The 19248-nt window shown below is 40.5% G+C and overlaps 1 protein-coding gene across 6 annotated transcripts in view; it reads left to right on the forward strand.

Annotated features, from left to right (window-relative positions):
- Positions 1–19248, forward strand: part of WASF3 (WASP family member 3) — a 133702-nt gene that overhangs the window by 6088 nt on the left and 108366 nt on the right. For 2 of the 6 annotated variants that reach the window (XM_047861553.1, XM_047861539.1), the window contains exon 2: positions 10122–10344. The exons of 3 other annotated variants lie outside the window; for them this stretch is intronic. The gene's annotated coding sequence lies outside the window, so the exon portion shown is untranslated. Of the gene's footprint in view, positions 1–44; positions 102–10121; positions 10345–19248 lie in introns of those variants that run through there. One more of the 6 variants, XM_047861547.1, reaches the window with a different exon arrangement.

A 19248-nucleotide genomic window follows, 5' to 3' on the forward strand; every position in this document is an offset into this window, starting at 1 on the left:
CACATGATTGAATGCCTACTGTGGACCGTCCTGGTTATTGGTGATAACAGCATTAATCGGACAAAGCACCAGTCCTCAATACCTGGAGAGGGAAAACAGAGGTAAATTGTCTTGCAAACTAACTGTAAGCTCCTTGTGGGCAGGCACCAGACGGCACGGTGCCTCATCCACAGCCGGCTCTTAGTAGATGTGCTCCAGCTTTGTTAAGTAACCTCTTAAACACTGTGGCCACTCACAGACTGTTGTTTAGGTCATTACCTTACTGGCCAGTGGTAACACCCAGTGCCTCCTGGCTCCAGCTGGCCATTTGCCCAAAGCCTTTGTGATCTTTGGTCCTTGAATACTTCCTTTTACTAGTGACTGAAAGCCATCTTGGACTTTTAAATTTTTTTTTGTAATGTCTACTAATTTTTGAGTGACAGAGAGACAGAGCGTGAGCAGGGGAGGGGCAGAGCGAGAAGGAGACACAGAATGCAAAGCAGGCTCCAGGCTCCGAGCTGTCAGCACAGAGCCCGATGCGGGGCCCGAACTCACAGACTGTGAGATTGTGACCTGAGCCGGAGTGGACACCTAACCGGCTGAGCCACCCAGGCGCCCGCATCTTGGATTTTTAAAGCTGTGCTGCAGTGCATCCTGAAGATGTTATTACCCTGCTGCTGTGGTTCCTCTCGCGGAGTGCTGTTACCCATGTTGTGCACACGAGCAGCTCAGTGAAATTGTGTTGCATATAAAAGTATGGATGTGATTGACCGAACTAAGAGCCCATGTGGCCATATTTTATCAGCTAAATGGAAGAAATGGTGTCTTCCTTGCACATAGCAGATACTCAACAAATACGTTTTCATTGACTGAACGTGTCATGGGTTTTGATTGAGGACCATAGGAAAAGCAGAACACTATCACTGCTTTCTAATTTTAAGGGTCCAGACTGAGTCATTTTGCTCTACTCATGTTGCACTTTTGTTTTAAGCCCCCCAAAACACGTGCATGACACTTCCCCCCCTTGTTTTGTCATGTAGTCCTGTGTTAGAGTTATTACCTAGGCACAGTTCCCCTCTGAATTTGACTTTGTAACTCTTTTCGGGGCCATATTCTGTGCAGTTTAGAATGAACACTTACCGAGAGGTTCATGGATTTAAACTGCCCCCTGTGGTGCATGGAAGGAACACTGTCTAGACACTCAGGGAGTGAAGTATCTAGTCCAGTAGAGGGATGACATTAACCAGAAGAGTGGCAAGAAAGTGAGGGAGCAGCTTATGTTTGTGTTTGTATCATTCTGAGAGAGGCTGTTCACAGCTTACAAGGAAGAGGAACTGACTTGCCTTCCATCTCTTGAAAAGTAAGATTTTAATTTTGGCGGGAAGATTGTAGTTTTCCAATATAGGTTACATGCCCATTTTCAATAGAAACAGAAAAACACATTTTGTTTATAACCAAACCTATAGAGTTTGAAACATAACTTGGTTCTCGGTTTTCCATAGTACTTATCTCCTGTTTGTGTACATCTTTTAGAGTTAATTATCTGGTTTTTGATTTAAAAACAGAAATGCACAGAGACCCCTTAATTCCCCAATCACCTGTCTTCAGATTTTAATTACACACTGCAAACAACATTGTTTCCAAAGGCTTTACTAAAATGTGGATTGTCCTTTGAGATAGCCCAGGGAGGAAGATTATTAAAATGTTACTTCTTTTTGAAAGCTAGCATCGTAAAATTGGAGGATTGCAAGGCCTATCAGTGATAATGAAGTTCATACCTGAGTTTGCCCGTTGTATTGCATAGATTAATTAAAAACTTCTTCCATTTCCGACATGTCCAGCATATTCCATACTACCTGTCCAAAAAAAAAAAACAAAACAAAAAAAACGTAGTAACAACAAAACCTCATGATATCATTTGATAGAATTAGAGAGGCGTTAGGTACTACAGGGTCTAGAACAATTTTCGTTTTAAGCTACATTTATAGTTATTGTTGCTAGACAGGAGTTTAGAAACGGGTGGTTTCATTTCTTAGGCTATTTGGTTTCTGATGATTGTCAAATTACATTTGAGATAAAACATATTGCCCTGCATTTTAGTATTCACCCAGCATGCCCTCTGGTTCTGGACTTAGACCAACTGTGTACAAGTGAATGTTACAAATAGGGTTTTGTTGCAGTGTTTATGTTTTATCCAAATATATTCAGATTTTGTTGTTTGAGATGCTTATGATTTTATTGAATGCAAACAGTGGAGGCTTGTCCCTCGTCCCCCATTACGTAAAGATTTAAATTAGCTTCTAGGAAATACTCATAGTGATGAAGCTGAATATAAATAACGAGAATCAAAACCATGTGAAGATCATGAATGAAAACAATGAAACCTATTCTTTGAACAAGGGCCCAGCCTCCCAGGTGGGTGTTTTAGTTGTGGAGGGCTAGAATTTTACTCGTGCAAGGCGTCAGTGACTCAGCCCCAAAAGCATCTGTTGCTTAGTGTTTGTGTTCCTCATGGGGTCGTCTTCCACGGGGCCCTTCTGGTAGGCCAGCTTTTTCCACCTGTGACTCAGCCTCCATTAGGAAGTAGGAACTTCCTCCTGCTCGGTTCAGCTGGTGGGCAGGGAGAGAGCCAAGTCCCGTGGAGGTTTTATGGGCCAGCACACATCACTTCTCATCCCCCTGGCTGAACTCCGACGCGGCCTCATTTAATGTGCCGAAGGCTGAAAACGTCGGCTGACTCTGAATCCCGTAGGCTGACTCTGAATCCCCGAGAAGAGAGGACGTAGATATTGGTGACATAACTAACCAGTCTGTAGACTGGGAACTTGGCCGAGCATCCTGGTGGTGAAAGGGGGAAACATCGTCAGCTCTACGCTGCAGCTTTCACCATCTGTAGAAAACATACCAGTTTCCTTTCCTTAATACGTTCCCCACACCCTCACTTGGGGTTCATATTGGTTACACTGAGAGCCGCAGTGAGGGGTGTGCAGCCCATAGGACGTGGTTTTTCTGAGGCTGATTATATTCTGTTTTTTAGATGAAGGGAAAACACACCTTAATAACAACGTTTCTGCAGAGGGTTAAACTCACATGGTTCATGTGCTTTCTGGTGGCAACAGTGAATGCACTGCATCTCTGTCAAAACAGCCCTTCAGGAATATAATGAGCCTCAAATGGATTTTTTGGTAAAAGGTGTATAGAAGCTGGTTTGAAGTTCTCTTTCCTGATTAGGTTGGAGTGCTGGTATTTTATGTTGTCAATTAGAGGTAGACTTTTTAGAGACCAAAAATGGAGAAATGATTGATTAATTCAAAGTCAATGTACTGCATGCCAAGCTTGTTCCAGAACAGGGCTTGGTAAACAGTAGCCTTCGGGCCCAATCTGGACTTTTGCCTGATTTTGTAAAGAAAATTTTATTGGAGTAGAGGCTTGTCCATTCGTTTACATACTGTCTGTGGCTGCTTTTGTGCTATAAGGCAGAGGTGAGTAGTTGTGACAGGAACTGTCTAACCTGCAGAATACAAAATATTTACTATCTGATTCTTTAGAGCAAAAAATCCCGACCCCTCTTCTAGAGGGTAATAAGTGCCCTTTCTCAGAGAGATGCCGTTCGAGTGGGGGGGAAAGATAATAAATAAGCAGCATAAATACATGTGATAATGGCTATATATATAGCAAGGGGACAGTGTATCGGGGACTGCCATTCTTGATAGTGTGGTCAAGGAAGTGGTCAGGGAAGGTGTCTCTGGGGTGACAGTTGACAGAGGCGTGATGAAGGTCAAGTGCGCCAGTCCGGCAGATATTTTGGCCAAGAGCCTTATGGGAGGAGGAACGGCAGGTGCAAAGACCCTTGAGGTGGTAGGAGGGTAGTATGAGTAAGTGGGGTGTGTGTGTGCGTGTGTGTGCGTGTGTGTGCGCGTGTGTATGTGCGCGTGTGTGTGTGCGCATGTGTGTGTGCGTGTGCAGTTACAGAGGTAATAAAGGACCAGATCACGTAGGGTCTGGTAGACTGTGGTGGCACTTTGGATTTTATTCTGAGTCAAATGGAAAGCCATTGCAAGTTTTTGAGCAGGGACACGATACCATGTGGCTTAGATTTTAAAAGGGTCACCAGCAGTGTCGTGTAGAGGATAGATTGTAGGGGACAAGGTAGAAAGACAGTGTGTGCACCTGCTAGGCATTGCTAGATGCTGAGGGTATCAGGATGAATCAGATGGCCCTTTTCTCCAGGGGCTGATGGTGTAACCGCTGAGAAAAACAAGTGAAAAGATCGCTGTGGTGTATAGCTGTAGGTGGGAAAGTGTAAGGTGCCATGGGATTGGGCAGGAGGGGTGCTTGATCCAGAGTGGGAGACGACACCCGCCTGAGAAAATGGGAGGACGCTAATGAAGACTGATCGGAATGGGTGCCCGTTGCATACCTGAGGTCTGAGAGTTTTGGAAGAACCACGCGAACAGATCGTCAGAGATTCTGCCATCGAGCAGAGGTGGCGGTGGGTTTCAGATCCTAACGATTGTTCTCTGGAGCACTGCAGGAGAGTGATTCTAAGATTGCATCGGGCCCCGATGGGATACGGTGCAGTGGGTGCTGAAGGGGCACAGATGATCTTTGCCAGAGAGAGCAGGACCAAGGTAATTTTGGTCTGGAAAAATTGTGGAAGAGTCTCCATAATTTATCTGCAGAATGTATTGTAGAGCGTTGATAACCTTTCCCATGAGCCCAGCAGCATGAGGTTGCAAAATATACCTCTAAGTAGTTGAACAAATTGATCTGCTGTCTGCAGTTACTGGATCTGACCCAATGAAACTTTGGAGGATGTCTATAACGATGGTTTTGATTTTTGAGAGAGGTGGTATTATCCCATTTTGGATAATAATTAGCGGAAAAAATTGCTGCCATTTTTATTGGTGTAGTGAAGGTTATTCATCTTTTTATTTTCTTTAATAGAGTGTCTAGATCATCTGAAAATAATTTCAGTGATTATAAAAGAAATAGGGAGATGAAATGGATACGTTCACAATCGTAGAGGGAGTTGTTTTTTGTACTACCCTGGTATTGTAGTGAACAGAATTCCGTAAGGATATAGAAGATTTGAACAACACAATATTTGAACAATAAACTTGCCTTGCATGTCTAGACATTGCCCCTAACAACTGCAGAATACACATTATTTACCAGTTCATGTGGATAAGCTGTCAGCTTATGGGATATTTCAGAGGATTGAGGTCAAACAGTACAGTATTCTCTGCGTTAAACTAAAATCAATAGCAAAAAGTAAAATCATTTCTAAATACCCACAAATTATGGAAGATCTTTAGTTGCAATGAGAATTTTAAATATTGACAAAATATTTTGATCAGAATTAATATAAAAATACTTCATATCGAAATCTGTGGGATGCAGCTAAAGTTATACTTAGAGGAAAGTTTATAGCCATAAATACATGTTAGGAAAGAAGACAAAAACATTCAGTGATCTGTACATCCATCTCACAGAGTTAGGAACAAAACAGCAAACTAAACACGGAGGAAGTACAGTTGACCCTTACCATGGGGGTTAAGGATGCTGACCCCTGGGCAAAGATTCACATGTAATTTTCGGGTATGGATTTTAAGTCAAGGTCTGAAAACCTTTCCCTGCACCCATGTTACAGAAGGCTTCACCAATGATTTCCTTAAGAAGTTAGGTATCTTTCAGCTTTTACATTTTGATTTCTGCTGCACTTGGAGTTTATTCTGGTGTGTGATATTATGAATGGGTCTCATTTTATCTTCCACATGGGTGTTCACTTGCCCCAACATTGATGAAGCCCATCTTCGCCCAAGTCATTTGAGATGCCACCATTATTATATATTACTAGGTTTCCGTATATAGGTTGGGTCTGTTTTTGTATTTTCTGTTACATTTCCCTGGTCTGTCTGCCTCTGAGTGCTTACAACCACAATTTTAATCATGGAACTTTGTTCTCATATCTGGTGGGGCTACTTCTCCCTCGTTCCAGTTCAGTATTAACTGAGTGTCAACTTGTCTAGCTCCATAAAGAAGCTTCCGAGTAATTTTTATTGCAGTTGTGTTATATTTGTAAATTCGTTTAGGGAGAACCAACTGCCAGTCTACTGAAGTTGTGATATCTCATCCACGAATGGTGGATGCGGAAGTCTCACAGGGTGTGCCTTTTCAGGAGTGCGAGTCTGTAGATTTCTTCATGGAAGTTTTGAACATTTCTTGTTAAGTGTGCGTTCTTTTCTCTTGCTGTTACAAATGGGGTTTTCTCTTCCATTACATATCCTGACTGGTTATCGGTTGTGTACACGAAGGCTATTGTTTTTTTGTTTGTTAGTTTTATATCCTGCTGCCTTGCTGAATTCCCTTTCTTGAGTTATTTTTTATCACTGATTCTTTTGATTTTCCAGGTTTACTGTCATGTGATCAGCTAGTAGAGAGTTCTATTTCTCCTTTTTCACTGTTTGTGTTTTTAATTGTTTTCTCTTGGTGAATGCCTCCAGAACAGTGTTAAATAGTAGACAACATATTGGGCATCCTTGCTTGGTTCTTGGCCTTAAGTGGGCATGCCTCTAGTTTTGACCTAGTAAGATGTTGGCACCCGCTCTCTTGTGTGCGTACTCTCTTGTGGGTGTGCTCTCTTGTGTGGGTACTCCTAGGCACACACTTTCTCTATATGTACCGGTAAAGTCATGTTAAGAAGCATTCATTCATTCCTATTTATTCAAGAGATGGTTTTCCAAAATTAGGAATGGATACTGAATTTTGTCAAGGGTTTTTTTCAGGCCTTTTTGGAGGTTATTATGTACTTTTTCTCATTAGATTTATTAGTATGGTGAGTTGTATTATTCAATTTGCTAATACCGAATAACAATAATAATAATACTGGTGTTTTTTTTTTTTTTTTAATTCCTTTAAGTTTATTCATTTATTTTTGAGAGAGAGAGAGAGTATGTATGTGTGTGAGCAGGGAAGGGGCAGAGAAAGAAGGAGGGAGAGAATCCCAAGCAGGCCTCACACTGTCAGTGTAGACCCTTGACATGGGGCCTGATCCCACAAACCATGAGATCATGACCTGAGCTGAAATCAAGAGTTGGACGCTTAACTGACTGAGTCACCTAGGTGCCCTGGGTTTTTTTTTTCTTTAATATTTTATTTCATATCTCTGCATCGGTGTTCCTAAGTGCTATTCATTTATAAAGGTGTTCTTTTTTTTTTTACTATCTTAATTGGGTTCAGGTATTAACGTTATAGTTTTTTATGTTATACTTGATTCATAAAAAGAATTTGGAAGTTACTCTTTATTTTTCATGTTTTAAAACAATTTAATATTGGAACTGTCTGTTTTTTAAGGGTTTGGTAGATTTCCTCTGGGCTCTCTGGTTTGGTCCTCTTTTAGTAAGGTAGTTCTTTGGTAACTTTTTCTGATTCTTCTAGGGAAGTTAGTTGGTTTAAGCATTGTCTCTGCTGGGGTCCGTTTTGATACGCTGTATTTCCTAAGAAATTATCTATTTCATCTAGGTTTTTAAATGTGTTTGCATGCAAGGGGGCAGGGTACTCTTTTATGATTTATAGATTTTATCTTTTTTGTATTCGTGTATTCGCTCCTTTTTTTTCCTTTGCTGAAATTAGTGTATGTTTTGTTTTGTTGTTTCAGCTGTACAGGTCTGTGGCATTACGTCCATTAAGTGCAGCCATGAGCACCATTCCGCTCTAGAGCTGTTTCACCTTCCCATAATCCAAATTCTGTGCTGGTTGAATATTCACCCCCTGTTCTTCCCTTCTCCCAGCTCCTGGCAACCACTGTTCTCCTTTCTGTCTGTGAATCTGACGACTCTAGGTCCCTCATATACGTGAACTCAGTTTTTTTTTTTTTTAAAGAATGAGAATTTTTATTAATTTCTGCTTTTGTATCTTTACAGTTACCATCTTTAAAAAAATGTATTTATTTTAAAGTAATCTCTAGACCTAACGTGGGGCTCGAACCATGACCCTGATCTTGAGAGTTGCAAACTCCACCAACTGAGTGAGGGGCCTTCTTTGTACTCCTTTTGGTTGACCTTGTTCTCCTTTTTAGCTTTTTGAGTTAGGAATGGAATACATTCATTTTCTGCTCTTAAAAAATTGACGTAGGTGGTTAGGGCTCTGGATTTGTTTCTGGTTAGTACTTTAAATTCTTCCATGGAGTCTGATATGTAATATTTTCATTATCATTATTTTTTAGGAATTCTGTGACTTGTTTTTATATTCTCTTTCTTCCAAGAGTTGCTTAAGGTTTTCGGTGGGAAGGCTTTAAAAAAATAATTTCTAGCTTTTCTCTGATTTTTAAGAAAAAAATGTTAATTTTATTGATACTGATAAAAATCACATCAGAAGTGTGGAGCTTGGTGCATTTTCACAAAATGTATTCCATCACCCATGAACCTAGCACCTAGAACATTCCAGTGTCTCCTTTAAGTCATGACCACCCCGCTCTCCAAGGGCATCCCCTATGCTGACTTCTAAGCTGATGAGTTTTGCCTGGTTTTGAATTTTGATCATTATAAATGGTTTTGTATTTAGGTCTTTTGTTCACCAATTTTTAAAAATTCGTCCATGTTGTTGCAAGTACTCTTGGGTCATTTATTCTTCTTGCTGTGTGTGATTCCATTGTGTGTACCAAAATTCATTTATGTGTCCCTTCTTGTACCATTTTACATTGTTTCCAGTCTTACTTTCAGTTTTCTTTGCAATTTTGATCACTGGTTATTGTTGGTAATATTGCTGTTTCATGATTACGTTCATGATTTATTTGTGCCTTATCCTGGGATTAATGTTTTGTGTTTGTTCAAAGGAGGTATGTTCTCTATTCTTAGAGCATGGCGTTCATAATATGTCCAAAAAAACCCTTCTTTATTGGTTATGTTGTTTAGATCACTTTTTTTTTTTTAAATGTTTATTTATTTTTGAGACAGAGACAGAGCATGAACGGGGGAGGGTCAGAGAGAGAGGGAGACACAGAATCTGAAACAGGCTCCAGACTCTGAGCGGTCAGCACAGAGCCTGACGCGGGGCTCGAACTCACGGACCGCGAGATCATGACCTGAGCTGAAGTCGGATGCTCAACCGACTGAGCCACCCAGGCGCCCCTAGATCATTTACTTTTAGTCTTTGTTTATTTTCCTTCCTGATCTGTTTTGGGTACTGAGTAGTGCGTGTCTCTTATTTATAGAGATTGTATTTTTTCTTGGATTGGTTATAGTTTCTGTTATTTGATTCATAGATATTCATACTTTTTTTGCATTGTGAAATAATAGCTTTTAGCATTCATCCGCTTGAATACTTTTTGTCTTAACTTTTATCTTGTCTGGTATGATTGCCACCTAATTGCTTCCATTTGCCTGATAAGTTTTTGTGCATCGCTTTATTTTTAGCCTTTTCGAATCTTGCATCTTAAATCTGTCTTCTCGTTACTGCGGGACAGGGTTGGCCTTTGCTCTCTGAGGAAGTTTGAAAATCTTTTAAGTAGGGAAGTTTAGTTCATTCACATGAATTGTTATAACTGAGATACTTGTTTTCACCTCTGTTGTTATCTATGATACAGTTACCGTGTGTGTCGAACTTACTGTGTTCACTCATTATTACGTGTATTTTCCTTGAGCTTGATAAAGACAACTTCGTATCTAGGAAGGAATGAATTTTTGTTCTAGCGGTTACTTTTCAATTATGTACCTGTATAGTACACCCTCCCCCTTTTTAACCATTTTAACCCATTTTACTCTCTTGTATGTCACCTTGACATGGCTTCTTTTGATTTTCACCTGTCACCAATACAGTAGTGATTTTATTGTTTTTTTCTTTCTCTTTTACCTCCCCATTTTACTCACTTACTTAACTTATTTATAGCGTATACGCTCGCTCGCAAGCCGGGGAGGGACAGAGGGAGAGGGAGAATCTTAAGAAGCTCCATGCTCAGTGTGGAGCCCTACTTGGGGCTCGATCTCATGACTGAGATCACGATCTGAGCCGAAACCAAGAGTCAAGACGCTTAACCGAGTGAGCCACGCAGGCGCCCCTTCCCATTATTTTTGTTGCAATTTTCCGCTTTGTCACAACGTAGGTTTATATACTTCTATCCGTGACCCTAGTCTTGTTTTTAGTTTTAGTTCTGCCGTTGAATACACAGACTGGGCACTTCTTCATCAGTCCTCTTCAGTCATCCTGTTACCGGTGGGAGATTCTGCATTGTGTGAATGGAGGTCTCAGTTCTTGGCTTCCCCAGGAGAAGATTTATGTGCGGATCCACACTTGCTCTGGAATAAAGGTGGCCAGACGGAAAGTAGCAAGCACGAAGCAGTTTATTAAGGACAGTACATCCTCAAGGTGGGAGAGTGGGCAGGCCCAGAAGTGGCAGCTGCCGGGGTTAGAGGGGACATTTCTTTCTGTGTTTGCATAGGTCATGGGTCACAGCTAGGGCCATCTCCCACTGAGGGCTGAGGTTGCTTCCAGTCATCTACGGGACTACTCCCACAGGTTAGGAAGGGGAGCTTTTGGGCCTATACACACACGGTTCTTGCCAGAACTGTCATGGCCATCTCCCCCAGGGGGTGGGGGTTGAAACCACAGTGTAAATATATTAAAATGAATCTACAGGTTACCCTGGGACAGAGGTTGAAGAGGAGAGCCATGTTCTACACCTGTGGCTCTTGGTCTGTCAGCCCTGTGTGTTGGAAGCCACAAAGTAAGGGGGAACCTGGGTGGCTCAGTCGGTTGAGCCTGACTCCAGCTCAGGTAATGATCTCAGGGTTCGTGAGTTTGAGTCCCACGTGAGGCTCACGGCTGTCAGCTCAGGGCCAGCTTCAGATCCTGTTTCCCTCTCTCTGCCCTACCCCACTCATATCCTCTCTCTCTCTCTCTCTCTCTCTCTCTCTCTCTCTCAAAAACGAATAAACATTGAAAAAAAAAGCCACAAAGTCAGGATGTTGTGCCCTCAGGCTTCTTATGTGTCTCCTGTGTATCACTGCCTTTGCCTCTTACTCATGTCTGACTGCCTGTTCCATTCCTTGGTTAGATGGAGTTCAATGTCTAGTGCATCCATTGAATATAATGGATTAACTTCTCTCCCGTGCATGTAGAAGTGTGTTAGTTTTGTGTCTTTGGGAGAACTGAGAAGATAGTCACGCCGATCATTCTGTGTCTTTGATTCAGATGATGAGCCTGAGTTGAGAAGGGTGATTGGAATCCTCAGGATGCGTGCCTGTGTAAGCATTTTTTGAGTTCTTGCTTGTTCGAGTATTTTTCATGGTCCTGATGGTTGAAGGACAGCTTGGCTGGATATAAAAACCTATGCTTCGCTAAGTTTTCAGGCTGACGCAGGGCTCCATCTCACAACCGTGAGATCATGACCTGAGCCAAAATCAAGAGTCGGATGCTTAACCAACTGAGCCACCCAGGTGCCGTCCCTCTTTCAGTATTTTAAATATCTATTCCCAGAGTCTTGACTCTTCGTACCCTGGAATACGTGTGTCTTCAGTTACATGATGTTTGACCTTCTTTGCCTGTTTTCTGTTTCATTCATTCTCTGCATACTCATTTCTTTATCTTTTTCTTTTGGTTGTTTGCTCACTTTTTCTTAATGCCTTTTATTAAATTTTCATTTGAAGTTAATTTCCTTTGGGCACCTTTTCATTTAATCTTCTGCAACAGGATTTTTTTCTTCTATTTCTTTCCCAGTTAAGTTTAGCTTGCTTTTGTTTTAGTTTCTTTTTCAGTCCATTTTCATTCTCAGCTTCTGTATTAGATTCACATGTGCTTGTTTGAGGGTAGTCAGTTCGGTTTTGAGTGTCATACTAGAGTTTTCTTTGGTTTCACAGATGCTTTGGGGGAGAAGTTTTGTTAGTGAAATGCTTTGATTTACATTTTCTGTTTTCTTCTAGCAGTTTCGTGTGGGTATGGACTTCATTTGCGTTTTTGAATCCCTGTTTATTTTGTGAGTAGCTTTCTTGGTTGGAGAGCACTCTTTCCAGTTGTTCCCCAAAGTTCTTTTAATGATGTCAGTTTTGATGGGCGGGTGGTTTGTCTTATTTTTGCTTTCATTTCTGCAGTTTCTTAATTTTTCTCTTTTTTCTTTCTTTCCCCTTTCTGCCATGTCTCCAAGACGTGCCAGTCTCTCTAAATAACTGACCCTTCTTCACAAACGTTGCTTCTCCAAGGCTGCGACTTCTAGTTCCACTCACTTTCAAGCCCCTCTCTTGCAGCCAGTTCTGTGAACTACCAAGTCTTGATCTGTGTTCAGTGATGTAGCACTTTTTCTCCCCCCAGGGGGTTGAGGGTCATTTAGGTCTTCCACATGTCTCTACTCTGTTTTATATAACCTTTCATCTCTCCCGCCTTGTTGTCTCCAGCCATAGGCTTTCAGTGGTATAGGATGGAAGCTCTGTTGGAATGCAGTTTATCTATTTACAGGTTATTTGAAGGCTGTTGTATTCTGCTTCCTATTCATGCATGAAGGCATGGGTCATACGTGGATGTTTTTGCTCTTCTTATGGATGTTTCGGAAAGAGGATGTATGGGGAGATTTGGAATCAGGGTGGCCAAACTCTTGCAAGCCTGGAAGTCCTGCCAGACGAGCATAATCTTAACATCAAATATTGTCAAGGAATAAATTATAGGACAGTCTCATTCATGAACATACTTGCAAAAATCCTTAAACATGACAATGAGATCTACCAGTGTAAAAGGGTAATATGAGCGTTTTGTATTTATTCTAGAATGCAAGGTTGGCTTAATGCTCAAAATCAAATGTATCTCATCATATTAATGAAGGAAAAAAACTATTATAATCATTATGAGATGCAGAAAGCACTCAAATTTAATATTTGTTCATGTTGAAAGACTCTTAGGCAGACTAGGAAAGAATGATCTCAGGAAGAGTACCTACAAGGAAACTTACAGCAAATGTCATATTAATGGTGTTCAGTGATGAAATGCTTATCTTCTGAAATTGGGAATGAAATAAGAATGCTTGTCCTTACCACATTTATTCACCATTATGCTGTAGGTTATGGCCAATGCAGTAAGAAAAGAAAAGTAAAAGGATAAGAATTAGAAGGAAAAAAACAATTGAATATATGTAGGTAGTACGATTGGTCTATATAGTATTGTATATAGAAACATCCAAGAGAATCTACACATAAGTTATTAGACTTTAGAAGTGTATTTAGCATGGTTGTTGAATTCTCTATAGCGATTGGAAGATGAAATTAACAAAGGCATTGTTTTGGCATTAAAGATCCCAATATATAGGAGTAGAAGTAGCAAGAACGTTATAATACCATTGTGCAGGAAACTATAAAATATTTAGAGAATTTAACGGAAAGGTAAGGAAAGGGGGACTGTATCATGTTCATGAAATGAAAGCCTTAATATTATGGAGATGTCAGTCCTCTCTAAATCAATACATGGATTCTGTTCAACCTTAGACCATAGCCTGGAAAATTTGGGGGAGGGATGGAAATTGACTATTCGTGTCTAAAATTTATGTGGAAAAATAGAGGGCCACGAGTTTCAAGACATTCTTGAAGAACACCAAATCCCTGGCCTTATCAGATACATAGAGTTATTATAAAGCTATAGGATTCAAGCAGTGTGGTATTAATACGTGTTAGCGTAGGCAAACACGGTTAATGAAGTGGAGTAGAAAGCCCTAAAGCAGGCCCAGACATTTATAGAGGTCTGATTATGTTAAGTGCAAAACAGTCTGGAAAGAATGTTTTTTTTTTTGATAAAAATTGTTGTGTGATTGCTTAGATGGATGTCCCTAATTGACATTTGACCCCTATCCTGTATCATACTCAGACATCAATTCCACACAGACTACAGGTCTACAGGTAAAAAATAATATAGAAAATCCTCATGGCCTGTGAGCAGGAGAACCTTTCTTAAACAGGACACAGAAGGCCCTGACTATAAATAAACAGATGCTAAGTCGAACTGAGTATTAAGAGCTTCTGTTTATTAAAGTGTACCATTGAGATTAAAAAAGTAGTCCATAGGCTGAAAAAGAATGTTTGAATCACACGTAAACTGACATGTCTCCTACCTCGAAAATTTGAAGAGCTGGCAGAGATGAGTAAGAGAGCCAGATAACCTAATAGGTCAATGGGCAAGAGACTTGAACTTGCACTTTTCCAGAAGATGTACAAATTGCCAATGAAGATACGAAAAGAAGTTTAAACTCAGTAGTCAGGAAGTGCAGAATAAATAATACTGAGACATCACCACAGTCTTCAGATGGGCTAACGTTGAAAAGACTGGCAGTCTGTAGCGTGGAGCCACCAGAATGCATATCCCAACTGACGGGAGTGGGAATTGGTACATACGCGTTGAAGAGCTGTTGGGGGTTGTACCGAAGTTGAAGGTACACATTCCTCGTGAACCAGTATCTGTCTTCTACATATACACTCCATAGCTATGCGTGCGTGATTGCACCAAGATACGTGTATGGTGCTGTGCATAGAAGCATTATTGGCAATACCCCATTTGGATACATCCCACGTGTTCGTCCGTAGCACAACGATTATGTAAAGTGTGGTGGATTCATCCACCACCCAGTGATAGAAATGAAAAAATTGAAGCTGTGTGCGACAGCAGTAATAATCTCATAAATTTGACGTTGAGTGAAAAGATGCTAGACATAGCAGAATCCAAACCGTATGCTTTTGCTAAATACAGTTTTAAAGGGGTGTCAGGAACAGGGGAAGTGATGATCTTTGGGGAAGAAGAAGGGATTCTAAGTGAGAGAGGCACGATGGGTACTTCTGAGGGTGCTGGCATTGCCTTATTTCATGATCTTGATGGTGGTTCCCTGGATTTGTCCACTTTGCGTTAATCCTTCAAGCTGCAATTTCTTTAATAGCTAGATTTATTCTGTATACGTCACGTTTACACTAGTGTTTGGATATAGATTTCCTTCACAGCTCGTGTTCGGTTTTGATTCAGTTCACTTATAGGTGTTAATCTTTTCATCGAAAATCAGTGTGGGTTTTGAGCCAGCTCTCTCCCCCTCCCCCTGTCTGTTTTTTCTAGCGGAAGTCCTGCCTCTCTGACCGCTGCAGACCTCATTCGTCCTCCTTGCCTCTCTACTGTCTCCCAGCAGTTTTCCCAGTGTAGAATGGGACCTCGGGGAGTCTCCAGCACCTTTTCAGGGGTCATTGAGGTCGCACTTATTTTCAGAATTATGCTAAAATATAATTTGCCCTTTTTACTCTCGTTATTTCAGAGCATACAATAGGGTTTTTCAGAGGCTGCATGACAGAGCTAACAGTTACTTGCAAAGACTATTAAAAACTCCTCTTTCCAACTAGATATCTGTGTAAGACTGAAATGTCTCCATACACTGCAGCCAAAACAACGTATTACAGTGGAATGAATTCAGAAAGCAGATACGACAATCCAGCTGCCTTCTTTTAAGCCAGATGTTAAAGAAACTCGTAAAAAGACAATGGTGCCAATGGTTTTTTGTTTTGAGAAATACAGTTATTTTTTAAGAGAACGTTTGTTCACACATAATGAATTTATTTTGTCCTTTTCGGTGCTTTTTTTTTTTTTTTTTTTTTTTGAGAGAGAGAGAGAGGGAGAGTGAGCGCATGTGTGTGAGCCAGGGAGGGGCAGAGAGAGAGAGAGAGAGAGAGAGAGAGAAAGAGAAAATCTTAAGCAGGCTTCATGCCCAGCACGGAGCCCAGTGTGAGGTTCTGTTTCATGACTGTGAGATCTTGCTTGACTTGAGCCGAAATCAAGAGTTGGGCGCTTAACTGACTGAGCCACCCAGGCACCCCAGCGTTTTATTTAAAACATTTTTCTCATAATTTCTAATATGGTAAATATTGATACATACAACTCATGAACAATTACAGTTTGGGGTTTCAGATGGTAAGAGGTCCTGAACAAAAATTTTAGAGGATTATTGCTTCATACAGCAGTGGTTCACCCAGGGAGTTTTAAAGATACTCATGCCTGTGTCCTGGTCCCATAAATTGTGATTTAATTGGGCCTGGGGTGTTGCATAGGTTTGAAATTTCTAAATGACCTCTAGAGGATTCTGCCGTGTACACAAGCTTGGGAATTCTATTGATTTATAGTTTGGAATGGTGGTATATTGTATGCTTATGTGACTTCTGCTCTTGAGGTCTTGAAAAAGAGATAAGGCGCTGGACCCCAGATTTGTACAAAAACCTTACCTTGGGGGTCTTAATTTCATTTCTGGTTGTTGCTGTTCTGTAGAAAAACAATCGATTTTTCAGAAAATAATTAAAAAAAATTTTTTTTAATGTTTATTTATTTTTGAGACAGAGACAGAGCATGAACGGGGGAGGGTCAGAGAGAGAGGGAGACACAGAATCTGAAACAGGCTCCAGGCTCTGAGCCGTCAGCACAGAGCCCGACGCGGGGCTCGAACCCACGGACCGTGAGATCATGACCTGAGCTGAAGTCGGACACTTAACCGACTGAGCCACCCAGGCGCCCCCAGAAAATAATTTTTTACTGTGAAGGATTGGTTGCTTTGATACCTTAAATAGTCACGTGTGAAGCCATTTGACCCTGAGCTTTTCTTTGTGGGAAGAGTTTTAATTATTAATCCAGTCTGTTAACTTGCTACGACCTAATTCAGCTTTTCTCTTTCTTTTTTAGTTACTTTTGTTAACTTATATGTTTGCAGGAACTTTCCTTTTCATCTGAGTTGTCCAGTTTGGTGGCGTACATTTGTTGGTTATTCCTTTATAATTGGTTGGTGGTAATTGATGTTTTCTTATTATTTCATAACTGATTTTGTGCTCTACTCTCTTTTTATCTTCGTCAGTTTCAGGGTTTCAGGGTTTGTCAGTTTTGTTGATCTGCTTCCATCTAGGTAGGATTTAACCTCAAAATCGTTTAAAAAATGATAATTATCTGATGTCTGTGATTAGACTGTGGAATTTTAGGATGATGGTTGTCTGGGATTGTTTTTTGAACATGAAATGGATACGTAGTCCCTGTAAAAACAACAAGAGAGAAGCTAGATTAAAATACATAAGTAGAGGTGCCTGGGTGGCTCAGCTGGTTGAGCATCCGACCCTTGATTTTGGCTCAAGTCATGATCCCTGGGTGTTTGGATCTGTCTCTGTGTGGGGCTCTTTGACTCTGTCCCTCTGCCCTTGTCCCCTGCTCGCTCGCTCTCTCTCTCTCTCTCTCTCTCTCAAAAAAAAAAAAAAAAAAAAAAAAAGTAGTAGTAAGCAGTAGTAGTAAGGTGTCTAAGCTAGAGAAAGGGGAAGGATACTGATGATTGATTATAAGTAAGTTATTTAATTATATAATCCTTATTTTTTTTTGCTTACTTTTTATTGGGGCATTTCGGGTGGTAGACAAATGCAATTCAAATATTTCAGTGTTCCATGGATTAAATAAGTGAGTAATCTGGGTCCGGACAAGTGTCGAATTGAAGTGCCAATGACAGAAAATAAGGTTGAAAATAATATTTCTCCTCTACTGAGGAGACATTTCTGTTTGGGTTATTTTGCACATATAACATAATCTCACATATATTGTCTCCTTGCCTGTTTTACCATTATTTATGTATGTATTTTTGGTCTCTGTGAATTTCTGATAAAAACAAAGGAAAAAAAGAAAAACGTAGACCATCTTGCAGTTCCCCCTCCGACCTCCCGTGCAGTGATGTATAGACATGATATGTACCCTTGCAGTGACCCTTTTCTACCAGGGGGTGACATTCCTCATGGTTAGTGTGAACCCTGATTATGCATGGTCATCAGAAATGAATGAACTGGTAACGCAAAGGAATGGATGAATCCAGAAAAAATGAACCACATCATGCTGAAAAACAGACGATTTCCAGACTGACTGCGTTTCTGAAACCTCAGATGTCGAACATTGGAGATGCCTGCATTTCCAGGAATTTCTTACTGTGTATTTTTGGCTTTCTAGTATATAAGATTTCATTAAAAAATAGCCTCTTAAACTTTTCCTTTTAGAAGAGTATTGGGGCAGATCCATTAATATGAATGTGTCTAGAAGTGGGTTTTTTCAGAGATTCTGTAGCATGACATGGGTTAAAAGTATGTGCACTTTCCATTTCTGTCAGGAACATTGGAAAGAATCTCCGTGAATGGAGTTACTCTCTCAATGGGCTTTGTATAAAACTGGCCAAGCATTAGATTCATATTCTTTCATAGGTCCAATTAGCATTCAAATATTATTTCTGAAGTGTTGGATTTAATATATTTTAGAGCTTCTTGACCCTCGCCCCCCAACTTTCTCCCTCCCCCCCCCATTTTCTAATTATAGCCTCAAATTATTTCTAGTAATTTTTAGAATTTCTTTTCTTGATGATGGCATTTGTTTTTACGGCAGTGATGGTTAATGAAACCCTTCCTTCTCTGGAGGAATGGAATATGATTTCCTAAATTGAGTAGAATTTGATTTATCCTAGTCTTCTGATTGAAGTGCTAAAATAAATCAGAAGATTCAGCAAATTTAATTTGAAGTTCCCTGAATTTTTGAAGTGGTAGGCATACGAATGATTAACTAGAGAAAGCAAATTTTTGGGAAGTTGAATGAATAGAAGCCCAGAGTGCTTTGAGTTGACCAGAGCATTTTGATCGGTTTCCCTTCCCTTTCCCCCAGATGCAGAAATGATAAATGCTACATCTTAAGGTTCTATTTTACTGCTTTCTTTCTGGTTCTAGAGTACCGAAGTTAATCTAGCATAGGTTTGTAACTTTTTTCAGGCACTGTTATTTTCTTGCTGCTGTATGTAAGTTTCTTCGGTTAGCTTCAGTTTTCTTAATTTGCTGTTTTTCCTTCCCAGTGAGGTTTCCTACATGCATGTATACATTTAATAGCTTTATCATCCAGAGTTTCACTTTGGCTGGTAATTGTTCCTTTGGGAAGGAAAGTGAGGGGGAAACTTCGTAAATTCATATTGTGATAGAAGAAAGCAGTAGGACACGAGTTAGCTGTAAATGTCAGAGAAGGACGGGGAGTAGTCACGAGTGACAAGTTAGCGTGGAGAAATCAGTCGGCACCCTTCCGCTCTCGTTCCAAACAGACTCATTCCCTTTGCAGCTGCTTGGTGTTCTAATGAGAAGTTGCTGTTAACCTAAAAGAATTAAAACAGCCAATTATTCTACCAGCAAAATGGGTTTATCCGGGGATAGTGGAGAAGTGCAGTCTGAGACGTGCAATCTGTGGCAGGCCAGTCCCCCAGACGAAGGAGAGGAATGTTAATTTATT

The sequence above is a fragment of the Prionailurus viverrinus genome, chromosome A1 (assembly GCF_022837055.1).
Source record: "Prionailurus viverrinus isolate Anna chromosome A1, UM_Priviv_1.0, whole genome shotgun sequence".
Classification (NCBI taxonomy): Eukaryota; Metazoa; Chordata; class Mammalia; order Carnivora; family Felidae; genus Prionailurus; species Prionailurus viverrinus.